Raw genomic sequence first — 10416 nt, 5'->3', positions numbered from 1 at the left:
AAGGACCTAACCCTACAGCTGTACCAGTGGGTAGTCTTATTGGGGACCTAGAGGGAGACAGAGAGATCCAGACCCTGGACCTGTGTGTGTTCCCTGTGTACTCTTAAGGGAAACTGTGCTTGATGCAGAGAGGTCTGCATCTGAAAATACTGAGTGTACCTATTTGTATTCCAAGTGCACATCTCTCTCCAGTGTCAGTTGTGAGGATTGAGGCTCCTTAATTACTGGCCCAGTGTGTGTGTGTGTGTGTGGGGGTCACATTTTGGTGGCAGCGGTGGGATCATCACTCATCACAGATGCCATACCTTACCACATATCGATATGATTCAGCAGGTGCATATTAGAATCATATGTACCCAAACTATGAAAAAATATATCATCCCACTACAGAAAGGAGGAAAATCAACTATCAGCCAACAGCCATATTCTCCCCTTTGACAAAATCCTAGAAACTGCTATATCTCCTAGACAATTCCCACCCAACATGGCTTTTTACCTTCACAGAGCACAACTACAACTCTTCTCTGATTCAGCATCACAATAAATCAATTTAGGGATGAAGGTGAACTAGTCTTTTCCATATTCTTGGATCTATCAAAAGCATTTGATACAGTCTCCCATATAAAACTACTACAAACATTACTATCACTCTCTTCACATCTACCATAATATGGTTTAAAACGATTCCTTAGGTAGGACACTGTCAAATGGCAAGCATGCTATTCATCCTACCTAAACGTAACCATTGGTGTCCATCACTGCTCAATCCTAAGGCCATTCCTCTTCAATATTTTCATAAACAATCTCCATACCGCATTGGAGCAAGGATCACTGTTTATGATAACACAGTATGAGCAGAAAATGATTGACTTCAACAATTGGCTAAGTTTCAGGTGTCATTCTAAGGGGATCTAGTATCTGTCTGCCTGGGATGACATGATCAACAAACCCTGATGCTTTGCCAGAGACTGCCTGCATCTGTCACCCCTGGGATTCTGGGTACCGGCTAAGTCTTTTGCCACCCCTATAATTCCTTTTTAGGCAGTGTTCCAAAGACCAAAATTCCACCATAACAGTGACAAACAAATGCAATCGGAGGGTCATGCTCCTCAATGCTAGAAGTCTAGTTTTCAAGATGCACTCGCTCAAAGCTCTACTCAAAATGGAGAATGTTGACAGCTGTGCTGTAATGGAGACCTGGTTTACAGAGGCAGAAACCACCCCTGTGCTCCCAGGCTACAACTCATTCCATACCTTTTGGCCCCAAAATATGGCCAGAAGCTCCAAAGTTGGTGGTGTCTTCATATTCTTAAAGGATGTGCACACCTCTAGACTGGTAGCCCAGCACAATGCATCAGAGATACTTCAGGTACAACTAACACTGGGTAAGACAGCGATACAAGTCATAGCCTGCTACAGAAACCCAAACAGGTCCCTTGACTCTCACTCCAAGTTCCTAAGCACCCTGGAATTTATCAAGGTCCAATTCAATACTCTCATACTGGGTGACTTCAACTACCCTTCCATCAAATGGGAAAACTAGTCAAGTACCAATGCACAGGCTCAATGCTTTCTGGAATTTATCAATTCCAATGACCTGGACCAGCTCATTCTGAACCCCACTAGAGAAAGCAACATCCTCGATCTGGTTATCACCAACATGGGAGATGGTTGCTCCACACCTATAGCCAATTCCTCCCTGGTTAAATCTGATCACCATGGAAATCTCCATCTCACCTACACCCCCGGCTGAAAAACTTCTTTAAAGCCAACTTTGGGCTCCTAAAAACAGAGGTGGCTAAGTTTTCAGCACCCATGCCAATGGAAAATAGCTACATGACTGCCGAATCATACACCAATGCACTGTACGAGCATGTACACAAATGCATGGATCTTGCCATACCAAATAGAACTAAAACGCTCTCCTCCAAAAAAGGATGCCAATCTGGTGGCCCCCTGCCATAAACAAACTCTACAACAGAAGGAGGAAACTGATGCGGAATAAAGTGAAGTCCCAAGTGATGAAGACCTCCTACAAAAGGGCCTCTCTGAGACCAATGACTGGTGTCAGAACCATGGCCTGAAGCTTAATGCCAAAAAAAACCCTCAGTTCCCACGAATTACCATGTTGATGGGAGCCCACTGAACACTAAAGGGGCCATAAGAGATCTGGGCACCCAGGTCAACAGCTACCTCACCTTCGACCACACTGCCACTGTGGTCAGAAAGTCCTTCTACGTGGCACATCTTATAACCAAAGATTTCGGATACAGGAAGAGGGAGGTCATCATCCCTCTCTACTCATCCCTCATTAGACCAGCCATTGAATATAACGCCCAGTTTGGCACGTACCTGACCAGACGCTTACAACAGCTGGAGAGGCCACAAAAAGTACCTCATAAAAAGGATCCTAGGTCAGCTGTTCTCACTCTCTTATCATCTACTTAGAGGTGATTTCTGCTCGACTTACAAAGCCATGTCCTACCTAGCCCTACTTAAAATGCTACACCTAAAGAAATCACAATCCCCCCATGCCACATGCTCCAGAGATCACAACCTCATTACCACAATTAACAGATGCTGGAGAGAGACAGGTTCATCTCCCAAACACTGCCCATATTCGGGAATAAACTTCCCATTCATGTCAAGCAGAGCACCTCACTGGCCCTCCAAGAGGAATCTTGACGAGTGGATGGGAAACTAAGTTCACTCCAAGGATTATTCCAGTTGCTCTATTGGATAAGGGCACTGTGAACTAACATCGGGTGGCATGGTGCCTGGGCAATTTTTTTGGGATAAGCTTGTAAAGGCTCCAGAGCCATTAGCCTAGTACACCTATGAACATATAAGTATGCAGACAACTTCACTTAATCTGATCAGCTCCAAGTACACCATCATTACAAACTATTAAACAATCCATCAAATCTTTTTTGATTCCAATTTAATCTTCTCCTCAAATCAAGCCCCGCTCTCCCAAAATTCTACTTTTCACCCTCAAATCATCAGAAAAAATACCTTTACTATATCTTCTGCACAAAACACTAAATTGAGGTTGTCACACATACTAAACACATTCAAAATGCTAGCAAAAAATATAAAAATAGGTCTCTGGTCTTCTCTACAAAGCATCTCCCTATCTCACTTTGCAATCTAACAAAATTAAATAAGAAGTTATGTCCTCAACATAACGTTCCATGCGAGTTGTTCCAGCTCGCCTTCATTCTTTACTGATGGGTTCGGAGCCGATCCATCGGCAACAATACGGCCGTTTGCAAAGCTCAAGGTTTACCAGTAGCTCAAGACCAAGCCCCTTATCCCATGGTGCACTGCTGGAATTACCTCAGATCTTGTTTGCTGCGTGTATTATATCTATGTAAGAGAATTACCCTCCCATAGAGAGGAAAAATTGAGTAACCAGGATGAGACCAGCCTCTAGATCAACTATAAGCCAGGTGGGGGATGGAGGGCGGGACGTAAGAATGAAGGCGAGATGGAACTCACATGGAACGTTATGGTGAGTACATAACTTCTTAATGTGAAGTTGTTCAATCTCGCCGTTCATTCTTTACTGATGGGTAGCGTCCCTAGCGCCCTCAATCTCGGGTGGCTCACGGGAGTACATTCGTCAGGACCGTAGACCCAAAGGAAGCCCTGTGCCTGGAGGCCTTATCAACTTTGTAATGAGTGATAAAGGTATGAGGTTTAGACCAAGTGGCTGCAGCTTAAATGTTATCAAGGGGCAATTTGGCTTGGAATGCAGATGATGTAGAGACTGCTCTGGTAGAACAGGCTTTGATCTTGTGTAGTAAGGGAACATTAGCAGCCGAATAAACAAAGTTGATACAATCAGATAGCCATTTTGAAAGCATTGTTTTAGCCACTGATATACCTTTCCTGGCTTCAGAGAAAGACACAAAGAAAGACACAAAGAGCTGGTCTGATTTTCTAACATCTTTTGTTCTGTCCAAATAATATCTGAGCTGTCTGTGAACGTCAAGTTTGTGCAGCATATACTCAAGTTTATTGGAATGGTTAGGGAAAAAGACTGGCAACTGAATGACTTGGTTGATATTAGATTCCGAACAAACTCTGGGCAAAAGGAGAGATTTGTCCTAAGAGATGCTCTATCAGCATGAAAAAACAAATATGGAGGGCTGATAAATGAAGCCTGAAGTTCTGACACTCTGCAGGCAGAAGTAATAGCCACCAGAAATATGGTTTTCCATGATAAAAACTTTGAGATCACAACATGATTCTGGTTCAAATGGTGGAAGGATTATACGAGACAGCATAAAGTTTAGGTTCCAAGGAGAATAAGGAGTTTTCACTTGAGGCCTCATGTGAAAGGTTCCTTTGAGAAAGGCCTTGGACAACTTGTGGGACATTATGTTTAGCCCGTCAGCTCAGATATGAAAGTTAGATATAGCAGCCAACTGGACCAGAACTGTAGTGGCTGCAGCTCCTTTATTAAAGATTATAGTCAAGAATTCTAATATGGATGTCAAGGGGGCTTGAAAAGGATCAATGTTCTGCTTAGAGACCCATATAGAAAATCTCTTCCACTTACCAAGATATAATCTTGGACAGCTTATGAAGACAAGAGGATCTGCCTTGTCTCATTAGAAATGTTATGAAGCCTGGCTACGAGGGGAACTGGAGCAGCCAAGCTGTTAGCTTCAGTGACTGCAAGGAAGGATGGAGGCCCCCCAACAGATGTGTCAGAAGGTCCGGAACTGGGTCCAGAATCCATGGATCTAGATGATGATGAAGAAATGGGAACCAAATCTGCCGAGGCCAATAAGGCGCTATAAGAATGATGGTCCTTCCCAGCGACTTTGCTTTCTGTAGAAGTCTGGGTATTAGCGGGATTGGAGGAAATGCACAGAGGAGACCTGGGGCCAATCGTGTACGAGTGCATCTCTCGGGGGTTCTCCCAGAGGGGCAATCAGGGCAAAGTAGCTTCTGCATTTCATGTGGATGTGACTGGCAAAAAAGATCGCAGCAAAGCTGGCCCCATTTGCAGAAAATCCTGTCCACAATCTCTTGTTTGAGGGACCACTCGTGCGGCAACAAGATTGCCCTGCTTAGTTTGTCTGCTATCACGTTTGAACTCCCCAGGATGTGCATTGCCAACAGAAAGCACTGGAAGGAGAAAGCCCACTGCCAAACTCTGAGGGCTTCTCGGCAAAGGGGGTAAGACTTTTTCCCGCCTTGCTTGTTCAAGTACCAGACCACTGACATATTGTCTGTCTGAATTACAATCGTCCCTAGAAGAAGAGAGTCCTGAAAGTACTGCAACGCCAGAAGTACTGCTCTCATCTCCAGAACATTGATATGCAGATGTGACTCTTGGTCCATCCATGCGCCTTGGGTAGTCTTTCCCTGAAAATGCCTCCCCACCCTATCAAGGAAGCGTCCGTGGTCACAGTGGCTACTGGAGGGGGTAGTACAAAGGGGCGTCCTATGGTTACATGAAGAGACGTCAACCACCACTGGAGATCTCTCTTGCAAGAGTTCATAATTAAAATCATGTGATTCACTGGAAGTTCCTGATAAGACCATTGAGTGAACAGCAGCCACTGAAGGATCTGCATATGCATCCTTGCTAATGGTATGGCCAAGATCGCTGCCGCCATTAAACTCAATACTTTTAAAACTTCTGCTGCTGCTGGTGCCCTGTCCTTTGACACCAATGAGCTGACATGCTGGCAAAGAAGAAAGACCCTCTCAATTGGTAGTCGTAGAGTGGTGGTTGAAGTGTCTAACTCTTCTCCATAAAGAAGATATGCTGCGATGGCGACAAGGCAGACTTTTCTGAGTTGACTGTAATGCCTAAGTGATTGCAGAGTGTCGGAGTGTATTCCCTTGCCTGAATCAGTTGATGCCTGGTGGTGGAGGTAAGGAGTCAATAGTCTAGGTATGGAAACACCTGGAATCCTAGACGCCTCAGGTGAGCCGTGACAACTGCCATGCATTTGGTGAACACTCTGGGGGCTGTAGTGAGACCAAAGGGTAGGGCTCGAAATTGATAATGATTGGCTCCCAGCCAGAAATGCAGATAATCTCTGGATGGCCTGGCCATTTTTATGTGGTAGTACGCATCCTTGAGATCTATTGAGTACATCCAATTGTCTCTCCCTAAAAAGGGAAGGATAGACTGTAGCGTGACCATCCAGAACTTCTCTTTCTTCACAAATTGGTTGAATCTGCTGAGGTCCAAAATATGTCTCCAGTCCCCCGTTTTCTTTGGAACCAAAAAGAATCTTGAGTTTGGTCTGCTGGGACTGGCTGGATGACTTTTTTTCCTAGCAACTTGTGGACCTCTATAGTTGCTTGTTCCCTGTAACTGGGTGGAAGGATTCTCCTTGCGGGTGTGGGTGGAGTGGAAAATGGTAAGAAATACCCTCTGGAAATGATACTTTGTACCCAGCTGTTTGTTATATCTTGCCAGGCATCTGGGTACAAAGAAGTGAACCCCGACTGCTTCCAGAGCTCGACAGCCGGGCCTCCTTTCAGGAGCGCTGATAGGGTTGACCAAAGAAGTGATCTCCGTCACCCTGGTGTTGCAGACCCCCTCTGCCGTGATGGTAGCATCTTCCATTACCCTCTCCTCTGCCCCTAGAGGGGGGTTCACCATGTCTGTCCTTGGGCTTTTCGGAACCACATTTTCCCTCGCCTTTGGCCTTTGGGGTAAGGCCGAGTAGATGTGGAAAAACGGTCTCCGACGGCAGAGTCTTTTCCCTCTTGTTCACACCTGGTCAGAGTTTCCCTCACTTTGGGCCCAAAGAGAGATGAGCCATCAAAAGGGGTGTTGACAAATGAAGACAAAGGGCTCCACAAAGGAAGACTAGCGCATCCAGGAATGTCTTCTTAGAGCAATTCTTGTACCTGCTGCCTTACTTGTCCCATCGGCTACATATGATATGAGACACATGGACGAGTTCACAATGGAATGTAGGGTAGCAAGCTGGGCGGCAACTTTGTCGGAAGCCCCTGCAGCTACAGTATCCTGAAGAGCATCTCCCAACTCCTTAAGGAGATATCTTTGTAGTCTGGTGAAATGGGTCAAATAGTTCAGGGATCAGAGTGTAAAAGTCGCTGAACTAAACATGCGTTTCCCATATCGATCCATGATCATGGATACACTGTTAGGAGGATGGATTAATGAGGAAGTCTCAGACATTTCCTTTTTGGTGGCCGCCGTCACCACCGCCATGGCATCAACAGGGACTCCTTTGGACAAAAAGGCTTCATCTACGGGAGCAGAAATGAACTTATTAGGCCTCTGAGGGACAGGTTCCAGTGACTCCCAAGCCCTCTGAGAGACCAACTGCATGAGCTCATCAAAGGGCGGAGACACCCAAGAGGTGGAAGGTTGAGACCCGAAAGCCTTCAGGAGAACTGACTCGTCCTCAGTAGGGCTTATGGACTGCCATTCACCCCTCTGCTTAAGGATCTCAAGCATCTCCGCAAAGGAGATATCCCCAGAGGGGGATCATGGGGATCCTTCTGACTCATCCAAGTCAGTGTCAGATGACAAAGGCTCCTGTGGGGAGTCCAAGTGTCTCCTCTTGCACAATCTCTCCCTGGGGACCTCCTCAGTGGGAGCCTCTGGGGAGGTCTCAGAAGAGCAAGGGGCACCCTGTGGGGCTACCTGAGACTCAGGGTCTCTACGCTTGGCCTGGACAATAGAGGCAGAAGCGGACTCAGGCACTTTGGGGGAAGAAGAGGCCAGACCTGGTATCGAGGATGTCTTTGGGGACAAGGCTCTCCTCATGGCTTCGAAGGCATCATGGCTCCGATGAGAAGGAGTCTATGGACCCGAAGGAACCGCCAGCCCCTCCCACACTGAGGCCATGGGCTCCAAGCCGGAGGTAGGAGCAGAGCTCATCCAAGCAGAGGCCCCGAGAGGAAGAATCGGCACCAAGTCGGTACGACTATCCTCCCTGGACCCGACAGGAGAGTGTCAGCTCAGAGTCCCTGGTCATCGCTGAGGACATCAGAATAGATGGAATCGATGACACCGGAGCAAGTCTCCGCTCCAAAGGATCCACAATCAGGTTGGCCCCCTCCAGCTCCGAAGGTCCGGTATGGCTCGGAGTAGCAGCAGTCAAATCCGGGGTGGTGGGCTTCGGTTCCGAAGCTAGGGATGGAGCCGACAACAATTTAACAAGGCCTGGTTCCCATAAGAGCTTCGGCACCAATCGGTCCATATCCAAATCTGAGGCTGACAGAAGACCTAGAGGAGTGCACCAACGGTGCCGATTGAAGGAGTATAGATGCAGGTCTCTCACAGACCGGCTCCAGAATTGTGGGCGAGCTCCGAAATGAGGAAACACTTGGCTGAGAGCTGTGGAGCAGATGCCCCGGAATCCTCCATTTTGTTTAGACTTTTTAGAAACCTTGGAGTCTCCTGAAGACTTGGGAGGACTTGCAGACCCCATCCTGGTCACTCAAAGTTTCGGCAAAAGGATGCTTCAGCAAGCCTCGATCAACAAGCTTTCTTTTCCTCTCCAATAATACCCTCGAGGAAAAAGAGTGGCAGATACTGCAGGACTCCTGCAAATGCACAGCACCTAAACAATAAACGCATTGAACATGCCCATCGGTCACACACATCTTTTGCCCGCAGTCTGGACATTTCTTGAATCCAGACTTTGGGTGTTTGTCTTTTCAATGTTTTCTCTGTTCAAGTGCTTTGCTTCAGTGTCCTTATCCTCAGACATATCCCCAGAAAATCCTTTAGGCTTAACACTATAAACAAAGCCACAAAAGCCTAAATACAGCCTAAAAGTCATAGTCCTTGGTTCATAGGTAGCTACTAGGCTACTGGCCCTAGGGCCTATACAAGCCTAGCCAAAAAGGTACCCTGGCTTTCGCCACCCAAGAAAATTACTTTCCTGTGCCCCTGTCAAGCAGAACCACAGAAGTGATCCCCAGGGTGAATTTCCTATTACCCATCCAATCATCAAGATTTTTCTTGAAGAGTGCTAATGAGGAGCTCTGGTTGACATAGATAGGTAGTCTGTTCCAGAGTATGGGAAGTCTCTGGGACAGGAATCTATCCCTCCAGCATGTTCTGTTTATTGTGGTGACAAGGTTTAGGTCCCTAGAGTGTGTAGCTCAGAGCGATTGGGATTTCTTTAAGTGGAGCATGTCCAACAGCTCTGGGTTTGACATAGCTTTGTATGTGGGTTTGACATAGCTTTGTATGTTAGGCAGAGATCGTTTCTGAGTAGGAAATATGCGATGGAGTAAAGCTGGAGTATGAGTCGGTCTGTGTAAGGCATCTGCTTGAGGCCAGTAATCCTCTTTGTGAGGTATTTTTGCGGCCTTTCCAGTTGTTGTCTTGTGAGGTACATACCAAAAGGGGCATTGTACTCTATAATGGGTCTAATGAGTAGAGAGGAACAATGGCCTCTTTTTTCTGGATGAGAAACCTTTTGTGATGAGGTGTGCCATGTAGAAGGATTTCCTGACCACTGTGGTAATGTGATTATCAAAGGAGAGACTACTGTCCACTTGTGGCCCAAGGTCTCTTATCATACTTTTGGTGTTAAGTAGACTACCGCCTATGTGGTAGTTCATGGGTACAAAGTTTTTACCAAAGGGGATGACTATGCACTTTTTGGCATTGAGCTTGAGACCATGGCTCTGACACCAGGCATCTGTCTCAGTGTGGCCCTTTTGTAGGATGTCCACATGGTTAGGAGTTTTGATTATGGCTCCTAGTTTGCAGTCATCTGCGAATTTAGTTAGCCAAAGACCTTCTGTGTTAGCCTGTACTTCAGAGAAGCAGATACCAAACAGGGGAGGACCCAGGACTGAACCCTGTGGTACTCTACTTGCCACTGGTCTGAAGTCTGATTTGCAGTCTGCTACTTTCACAGTGTGGGTTCTGTCAGTAAGCCAGTTGGCAACCCATCTCGTGACATAGGGATTTATACCTAGTTTAGTGAGTTTATCTATAATTCCAGAGTGGGGGTGGTGTCAAATGCCTTGGCGAGATCTAGACAGGCTGTGTGAACCACCTTACCCTCATCTATGGCTTTGGTGACTACTTCAAAGAAGTCCATCAGGTTTAGGAGACACGATCTGCCTTTTACAAACCCGAACTGTGTGGGGTCCAGAGTTTGGAGATTTCCAATGTCTTTGTTTAGGAGTTCCATGATGATACATTCCATGGCCTTCCAGACCAGGCTCATCAGGCTAATGGGGTGGTAGTGCCCAGGGTCTGTTGTGGCCCCCCTTTTGTGGAGTGGGATAACCATCACGGTGCACCATTCAATGGGCACAAAGCCTGAGATGAGGCTATCACTGAACATGGAACTTAGGTGGGGTGCCAGTTCATTCTGTAGTTCGTGTAGAAGGCAGCCTGGGATGTTGTCTGGTCCCATGGATGCTGTGTTCTTGGCT

This window comes from Protopterus annectens, chromosome 12.part0, assembly GCF_019279795.1.
Source record: "Protopterus annectens isolate FY-2018-M chromosome 12.part0, PAN1.0, whole genome shotgun sequence".
Lineage (NCBI taxonomy): Eukaryota > Metazoa > Chordata > Ceratodontiformes > Protopteridae > Protopterus > Protopterus annectens.
The sequence above is the reverse complement of the archived record's forward strand: the minus strand, read 5'-3'. Positions refer to the sequence as shown.